The 8,586-nt window shown below is 36.3% G+C and overlaps 1 pseudogene; it reads right to left on the bottom strand.

The window, feature by feature from the left end:
* The window catches only part of LOC107479960 (phytochrome E-like), a 25,808-nt pseudogene extending 17,424 nt beyond the window's left edge, over positions 1–8,384 (bottom strand).
* Between the last annotated feature and the right edge of the window lie 202 nt (positions 8,385–8,586).

Genomic DNA, 8,586 nt, shown 5'->3' with positions numbered 1-8,586 from the left:
TCTTGGAGTTAAACGCCAGCTTTGGTGCCAGTTTGGGCATTTAACTCCCATTCTTGTGCCAGTTCCGGCGTTTAACGCCGGGCAGTTTTGAGCTGATTTGGAACGCCGGTTTAGGCCATCAAATCTCGGGTAAAGTATAGACTATTATATATTGCTGGAAAGCCCAGGATGTCTAATTTCCAACGCCGTTGAGAGCGCGCCAATTGGGCTTCTGTAGCTCCAGAAAATCCACTTCGAGTGCAAGGAGGTCAGAATCCAACAGCATCTGCAGTCCTTTTTAGTCTCTAAATCAGATTTTTGCTCAAGTCCCTCAATTTCAGCCAGAAAATACCTGAAATCACAGAAAAACACACAAACTCATAGTAAAGTCCAAAAAAGTGATTTTTAACTAAAAACTAATAAAAATATACTAAAAACTAACTAGATCATACTAAAAATATACTAAAAACAATGCCAAAAAGCGTATAAATTATCCGCTCATCAGTATAGAAGAATGATTGGATCTTTTATGTACCTAACTTCCTCTAGACCTGACTTTGTACAAAGTGTTGGAATGTGTTCAAGATTCTAATCACAACTAAAAGAGTCACATCTTTTAGCAGTTAAGAGAATTATTAGATATGTTCATGGCACATCCAATTTTGGTTTGTGGTATCCTAAGATTGATGATTTTTCTACAGTTATTTATTATGATGCAGACTTTGCTTGAGATAGAGTGGATAGAAGGAGTACATCAGGCATATGCTGTTTTCTTGGAAAGTCTCTAAACGTCTGGTCAAGTAAGAAGTAGTCAACAGTGGCATTATCCACTGTAGAGGATGAGTATATAGCTACTTTTTCATGTTGCTCTCAGCTTATTTGGTTGAAAACCTAAGTTGCTAATTATAAATTAAATGCTGAAAATATTTCCTTGTTATGTGACAATATGAGTGCCATAAATATTTTGAAAAATTCAATTTTGCACTCTAGAACTAAACATATTGAGGTGAGATTTTACTCAATAAGAAAACATGTTCAAAAAGGAAATATTAGCATTCAATTTGTAAAATCGGAAGATCAATTAGCAGATATTTTCACCAAACCTCTAGCTGAAGACAGATTTTGCAAGCTTAGGACTAATCTAGGGATTTTAAGTCATGATTCACTATTTGTGCATTGCTGATGTTTTTGTTGAAGTTTTTGTCTCTCAGGTGTGGATGAGACAATTTTGGGCAAGTGAAGAACCATCTCTCTGAATATCACTTTCGGGGCTCATTTGCACGATCTGAATTTTCTGGGCCAACCCTTCAGTTTAGAGCTATGTTGGTCCAATATGTTTTCTTAAACACCACCATGTCTGGGCCCAATGAGTGTTACATTATTCATGTGATATTTTGTGTTTTGTCTTTTAGTGAAAAAGTTTCTTTTAAAATTGTTTTGTTTTATTTGTTAATAAAATCAAATCACCTTTTCTATGATGTCAAGTCTTCTTAAGGTTTAGTCATAGGTGATGCAGTTGCATGTTTCAAGAAACCTTCTTTCTTGGTGCAGTTACCAAATTTGTCTCTTCATAACTCCTTCTAACGTCTCCTCGGTTCTTCCCCACTACCTTTAGTGCTTTGTTTCATTCAAAACCTGAGTTCACTCCAATGAGGAAGAAAAACTGTGATTCAAAAGAGTCTAAGGACTAAAATCTTCAAACTCCCAGAGAAATCTAGATCCTCTAATCGCTCCTAAGATCGGACATTCACACCCTCTCTATCTCCTTCTACCTCTCTTCCTCGTACAGACCCCATGGCACGAACGAAAAACCCTTCAAGGTTTCCTTCTTCCTCCAAGCCAACGGCATTTCCCAACGCTCCTTCCAAGCCAAGTACTTCGAAAGGGAAGCACCCTGCTGCAGAGGAACCTGTGCCTGAACCTACAAGACCTAAACCTAGGTCCGCTCCTCTTTGTCCTCAAAGAGGTAATCCTCGCATTCCTCTCAAATCAGTTAAAGAGCTCTCTATTGATCCTTTTGTACACAAATCACACTTTATGACCTCCCACTTAAATTACAATCCTCTCCGTTTTTGATCTGCCATGAACAATGATTTCTATGATGGTGTTATTGCTCATCATACCATATGTCCCATCTTTTTGGTTGATTTACCAAATCTAAAAAAGAAAGGTTTTATTTATGCTAAAAATTTTGAATTTCTGGGCTGGAACCATATTTCTAAAATAAAAAAAAACCAATTTACCCAGTTTTAGTCAAAGAGTTTTATGCAAACATGACCTATCATGAGGGCAGCATTCACTCCTATGTCAAAGGCCGAGATATTATTCTAAACAATGAAACCATCAGTGATTCTTTGAAATACACTGATGTTGGTGCTTGTGCATACACCTCGGGTAAGTGGGATAAAGGAGTGGGTCTTTCTTACAATGATGCTTTGGCCTATGTATGTGAACGCATATCTTTGATTAATGGCATTACTCCAACTCACAAAACTCTTGGTTATACTCGTGCTCAGTTACATCGCATAGTGAACCATACCATCCTTCCTCAAATTGGCTCATATCAAAGGGTATCTTTCTATGACACTTTGGTTTTGTATGCTATTCTCATAAAAACCTGAAATTTCTTTTACATACCTAATAGTAAGAGATATATTTGATTGTGTTAGAAGTGAGAAAGATAAAGCTCTTCCTTATGGCATGTTCTTAACCTGTATTTTTGAATATTTTGGTGTTGACTTGTCAAATGAGACATAAGAAAATAGACACTCATATATAAAAAGAGGTGGTTCAGTGAAACAGCAAAAAAATGGACCAACTCGAACTGAAAGGGTGGTTATTGATGATGATGATAATGATGATGATGATGATGATGACAATGAACGGAAGAATCCTCTCCTCTATCTACCTCTAGGACTTCAGCTTCTACTGAACACAAATCACTTTTATATGGAGTGGTGAAAAGTGTAGTCCAGGAATTTATCTTTCAATCTAACCATCTAATTGCAATGAGCAAAGAAGAGGAAACTTGCTACCAAGCATGAAAACTTCCTCAGAAAGTCCAGAGATAGAGTGGCAATTTTCATGAAGTTCATTGACAATCTCCAAGAGGATGAAACAATGGCCAATGATCCTGAAGATCATGCTGATTTTGATGAAGAGGATGGTTTGGATGCCTAAGGATGCCTCCTCTATTGCTATTTTCTATGTTGTTTTATTATGATAATTGTCTCATAGAACTATTGTATTTTGTGTTTTGACTTCTTATTTGTCTCGAATGATTGTAATCCGATTAACAACTATTAATTTTGCTTTTATTTTTCTACTTATCTGGAATATGTCTTAACTATTTGCTGTAGGTCTGAAAGTTGGTTGTATTTTCTCCCTTGATGACAAAAGAGGGAGTAGTATTAAAGTTAGTTGGCATCACATTTGTTTCTTTGCTCATCTTTTGTTGCTCTTGCATTATTTGGGCTTACTGGTCTTGCTATTTTTGGTACATTGATTGGCTATGTTTCATGAGTTGTTGAAATTGTTTGAAAATCTTACTGAATGCTTCATCCATGGACAACAAATCGTATGTAGTATATTGTTGTATTCCCTATGTTAATATGTAAACAAGAAAGATGAGAAGAGCACAAATTCAGGAGGAGCAATGATGAGCGGATATTTTATACACTTTTTGGCATCATTTTCATATTGTTTTAGTGAAAAATTCACATTTTTGGATTCTACTTTGAGTTGTTGTATTTTATGGTGATTTCAGGTAATTTCTGGCTGAAATTGAAGAGCTTTGGCAAAGTCTAATTCAGAGGCAAGGAAAGCGTAGCAGATGCTGTCAGAATCTGACCTCCGTGCATTCGAACGAGTATTTCTAAAGCTATAGAAGTCTAAATGACGCGTTCTCAGTGGCATTAAAATGCTAACTTCCAGAGATTTTCAGTAATATATAATGGTTTATACTTTTATTTGAAGGAGCCTGCCCATACTGGGCGTTGAACGCCAAGGAGCTACCCTCTGGTTGGCGTTCAACGTCCCAAGGAGACAAGCCAGTGTTGAACACCTAAAACCACCCCCTTTGGGGCGTTCAACGCCCATTCTTCAAGTTAGACGCCAAGCTCAGCCCAAGTACTCAACCAAAGTGGGCCCAAGGATGGATTTTCGCACCTCTAATGTAGTTTGTCATACTTTTTGTACTTCTTAGTTATTAGATTAGTATTTAAAGGAGAATATCACCCATGTTTAGGATCTTCTACCTCATCTTTACCTTTTCACATTTACACTACTGTAAGCATGAGAAACTAAACTTCCTAAGTTAGGGTTAGGAGCTCTGCTGATTCTCATGGATTAATAATATTACTATTATATTTCAATATATGTATTCCATTCTCTTGTGCATTTTCGTTCTTCATCTCATGAATTGAGGATGACCCATGAAAATCATCCTTGTTCTACATGGGTTCCGTGCGACTCCTGACCCGGATAGTATTGAACCACAGCTAGTTAATGCACTACGGATTCCAAGAGGTGCTTGGGCGACATTGAATATGTGACATATAATCCCGTTGACCGTGGGTTACTGAGGTTTCTATGGCATCAAGGCTAGAGTATGAGAAGTAGTGTTCCCTGATCCAAAAGATCCAACCTTGTTTGTGGCATTTTGAGTAGGTTTGCGAAGGGGAGTGAATTGCGTAGGTCTTCACCTTGGATTATAGTAGGAAGCCATGAGTTAACTTGATGACGATGCTACATGAGTTGCTCAGATATGGTGGACTGCTATGGTTTAGAAGAGACTAACTTGATGAGGATGATACATGAGTTAGTCAATTACGCTGCCATTGAATGAGTCATTCGTTGTTGAAGTAGACAGTAAGAAAAGTTAATCTGGAAAGAATACGCATCTCCGAAACCTTAACTAATATCTATCACTGCTTTTACAATAATCTGGTATTTCGTTCTTTACTTTTCGCTTATGCTTCTTAATAAACAACCATCTTTTCTAATCGCCTCACTCACCTGAGGTATTACTTGGACGACCCGGTGCACTTTCTGGTTAAGTTGTGTGGAGTTCAACTTTACGCACCAAGCAACTCTTGGAAAGAAAAAGGGGAGCAATTCAAATGCAAGTAACATCACCTAAAGGGAAGTACCTCAACCTTAATTAAAAATTCAATCCCTTTGATTAATGTCACAATTATGTTTGTCATCAAGGGAGAGATTATTAAGTTAAGTGTATAACTAATTTTAAATTGATGATGACAAACATGATTTTTTTGGGTTAAACACCCAATTAATGTTGATTGTGTTTGATTAGTATTGCAGACTAAAGAAATAAAATAGCAGCAGCCCAAACAAATGGAACAAAGAAACAGAAGGTGCTATAGTGTGCAGAAGTTACAAGCGAAGCCCAAAAATAAATTGTGACAAAAAAGTCATTTGGGCTGAATAGAAAGAAACCAATCCAAGCCCACGTTCCCCATGCAAGTTGAAGCAATTGTTCACCTTACTTGCTTCGGTCAGACTCAGAGAAAAAGAGAGAGAGAGCTTCATTTTTATTGTTCGTTTCACCAGAGAAGAAAGAAAGAGAAAGGTAAAACTCAAAAGGAAGTGTCTAATCACCCAAATCAAAGCATGCTAAGCTAAGTCATAGGATAAACGTAATTTATTTCCATTTGCATGCAATTTACTTTCTTTACTCCTTCTCCAAATTTCTGCAACTTCAATTTAGGATAAATGGAAAAATATTCTCTGATAATCACTGTTGTGAGTCAAAGGCTAAAATTATTTCTTGGGGACAAAGCACTTGCTCAATGGTTCAAATTTGGGTTTGCCATTGAAACATTTCTCTTTGCTGATCTAAGGTCTTCGGTTAAGCAAAAAGACCAGCTTTAAAATCCCTAATTTGGGAGTTAATTGAAGAAAGTGAAATGACAAGCCTGGGAAGCACACAACTCGAAGAGTTGACTCAGAAGAGATCAATAAAGCAACTTGCAAAGAGGTACAAAAAGAAAAATCTTCATCTTTCTGAAGACAAGGAGAGATAACCAGATATTGAGTTTGCCTTGAGGAGCTTCTCTGTGAAGATTTCATCAATTTTGGATAGTGTTTTCTAAATTAAAGAAGCATTCTGTCAAAATGAAGAACTTAATTAGAGTCAGCTGAATCCGGTTCAACTTATAGCAACAGAGGCTGTTGATGCATTAATCTCCTTCATGTTTTACAGTTTGTATTTCATTTTCAATATATATCTTTCTGTAATTTTTTGAGAGGCAAAAAGCTGAAAGAGAGAATTCAAGAAAGAGCCAATGAGTGACAAAAGGCTGAGTGAAACACTTGAGAGAAAAGCCTAGAGTTATTTTAGATTTTTTTAGGTTGTTTCAAATCTCTTGTATCTTGTACCTAAGAGGTGCCCCTTTCTAAGTTGGGTTAGCACTTAGAGTGCAAAGTTAGGTATTAGTATAACCAAGTCAAGTTAGGTAAGAACTTGAGAGAGAAAGAATTTGAGTAAATCCTAAGAAATTGGTGTATGTAATACTTTAACTATAGTGAAAATTCTACCATTATTGTGGTGGAAACTGGATGTAGGTTATATTGCATAAGGCAACTGAACCAGGATACACGCTTGTGTCATCTTTCTTCTCTTTCTCTAACTTCTATTTTTTGATATTTATAAGACAAAATCAAATTGTCTCATAAAAATTTTGCTGCAGAGTTCAAATAGTTTTTAACTGTATATATATTAAAGGCTTGATTCATTAAAGAAAAAGAAGGCCATAGATTCAACCCCCTTCTCTAAACCTTCCACAACCTTCATTTGTCTAGAACAACTTTCTCACAAGTGATATCTTGGCTTACAAAGCATACCCCAACAATAGCATTTGTGTAATCTCTCCTTGTGCAAGCATTCACTATGAGATATACAACTCCATTTTGTTGTTCCTAAAGTGTTTTAATTTCAACTCAAATTTCTTGTCTTCCAAGCATGAAGAACACATCACCAGTTAATTCATATAGAAATATGATTATTAATAATATGATATGCTTTGCTATAGATCTTAGCATAATTTTATTTCAATAATTTAACTTGGTTCCTTTAAGATATTCTGCATATGGAATGATCTTGAATGAAAGAAACTATGAAAAGAAGAGAATTTAGGAAGAGAAGAAATAAAATTCATTTGCAAATAAACTCCAATTTTCACATCATTTCAAAAGCATATTGAATTATACATAATGCTGGTATTTTGATTTTGGATTAAAGCTGATGAAATTCAACAGTTACAACCGAGGAAAACCAGATACATTCGTTCACACATAGCAATGCAAAGTTTACACCACAAAATTTTGTGTTGTTTACAAACTTAGAATATTTAAAAACTGAAGTCTAACGAGGACTAAAGTATGTGTAGATCAGAATCAATAACAAAGATTTTGAAAATTTCAGATGATAAAAATTGAATCAAATTCTAAAAGATTGCTCAAATAATTCGCTACCAAGATAGTTGAGAGAAATTTATTCAAGCTGAATCATATCTGACATTTGATTAAGTTAGCAATACCTAAAAATACAATAGCAATTGAACTTTCCCACAAGAAATTAGTTACCTTGCAAGGCTTTGCTTTGAATATTTTCAAGTTTGTTGCGCGAGTCTACATGCGCTACTCCACTCACTAGTGATTTTCCAATAGCTTCATTTGCCAGCAAAACTATCAATTCTGCAATTTTCACATTCCAACCATTAATTAGGCCACCTGTGTCAACCCCGAAAATCGGCACAGTTGTTGTCTCAATTAACCTCACCATTTCAAATGCTACTGAACTTAGCTCATCAATCCCAGCATCACTTCTCTATATATGTAGTTCATAGCCTTAATACTACTATTCTCTGAATTGTGAAATGATTCTCTAATTATAAGTTGCAATGAGTGAATAGAATTGATTTCGGAAGCCTCCCAAGGCAAACTTTTGCTCTTAACAACTTCAAGAAATGCTTTGAATAATGATCTTGGATTCATTTTCCCTCCATCATCCTTATCCTCAAGATGGTGTTTGGCCCCTCCCCACTTAACTTCCTTAGCAGTGTGAGACCGAAACCAGAACAAGAAATGCCTCGGACTGATTCGCGCTATCGCTATGCCACACATGCATCCCCAAGTAAAGCAGCACCAAGATAACTAGCATCATCCAAACTGTCTGTACTCAAACCAGTCGAGTTGCCATGAGTACTAAGCAACCATTCAACAATGTCTTTTACCTGCTATTCGGATAGTGTTGTACCTAACAACCAATAGTTCCCATCTTAATACAGGGCAGCCCCATCACACTTGACGAGATCCTTGATATTAGAAGACTAAGTAACAATCCCAAACGGTGTGTCATGAAGGAGCATGTCACACAGCAAAGTTTATTGAGATCCTTGATATTAGGACAAGCTTTATTGACATAGCTATAATCTACGCACATCCGTCACTTCTAGTTCTGTTTTTTCGCAAGTACCATATTGAAGGCTTTCTAAGCAAAGAGGTCAGTGTTTTATTGTAAGAATTCAACAAGTTTTGCCTTTAATCCTTCATCAGGTTAGCCCCGATGTTTGTTGTCTTTTCTGC

This window comes from Arachis duranensis, chromosome 3, assembly GCF_000817695.3.
Source record: "Arachis duranensis cultivar V14167 chromosome 3, aradu.V14167.gnm2.J7QH, whole genome shotgun sequence".
Classification (NCBI taxonomy): Eukaryota; Viridiplantae; Streptophyta; class Magnoliopsida; order Fabales; family Fabaceae; genus Arachis; species Arachis duranensis.
This window is presented reverse-complemented; position numbering and strand designations above follow the sequence as displayed.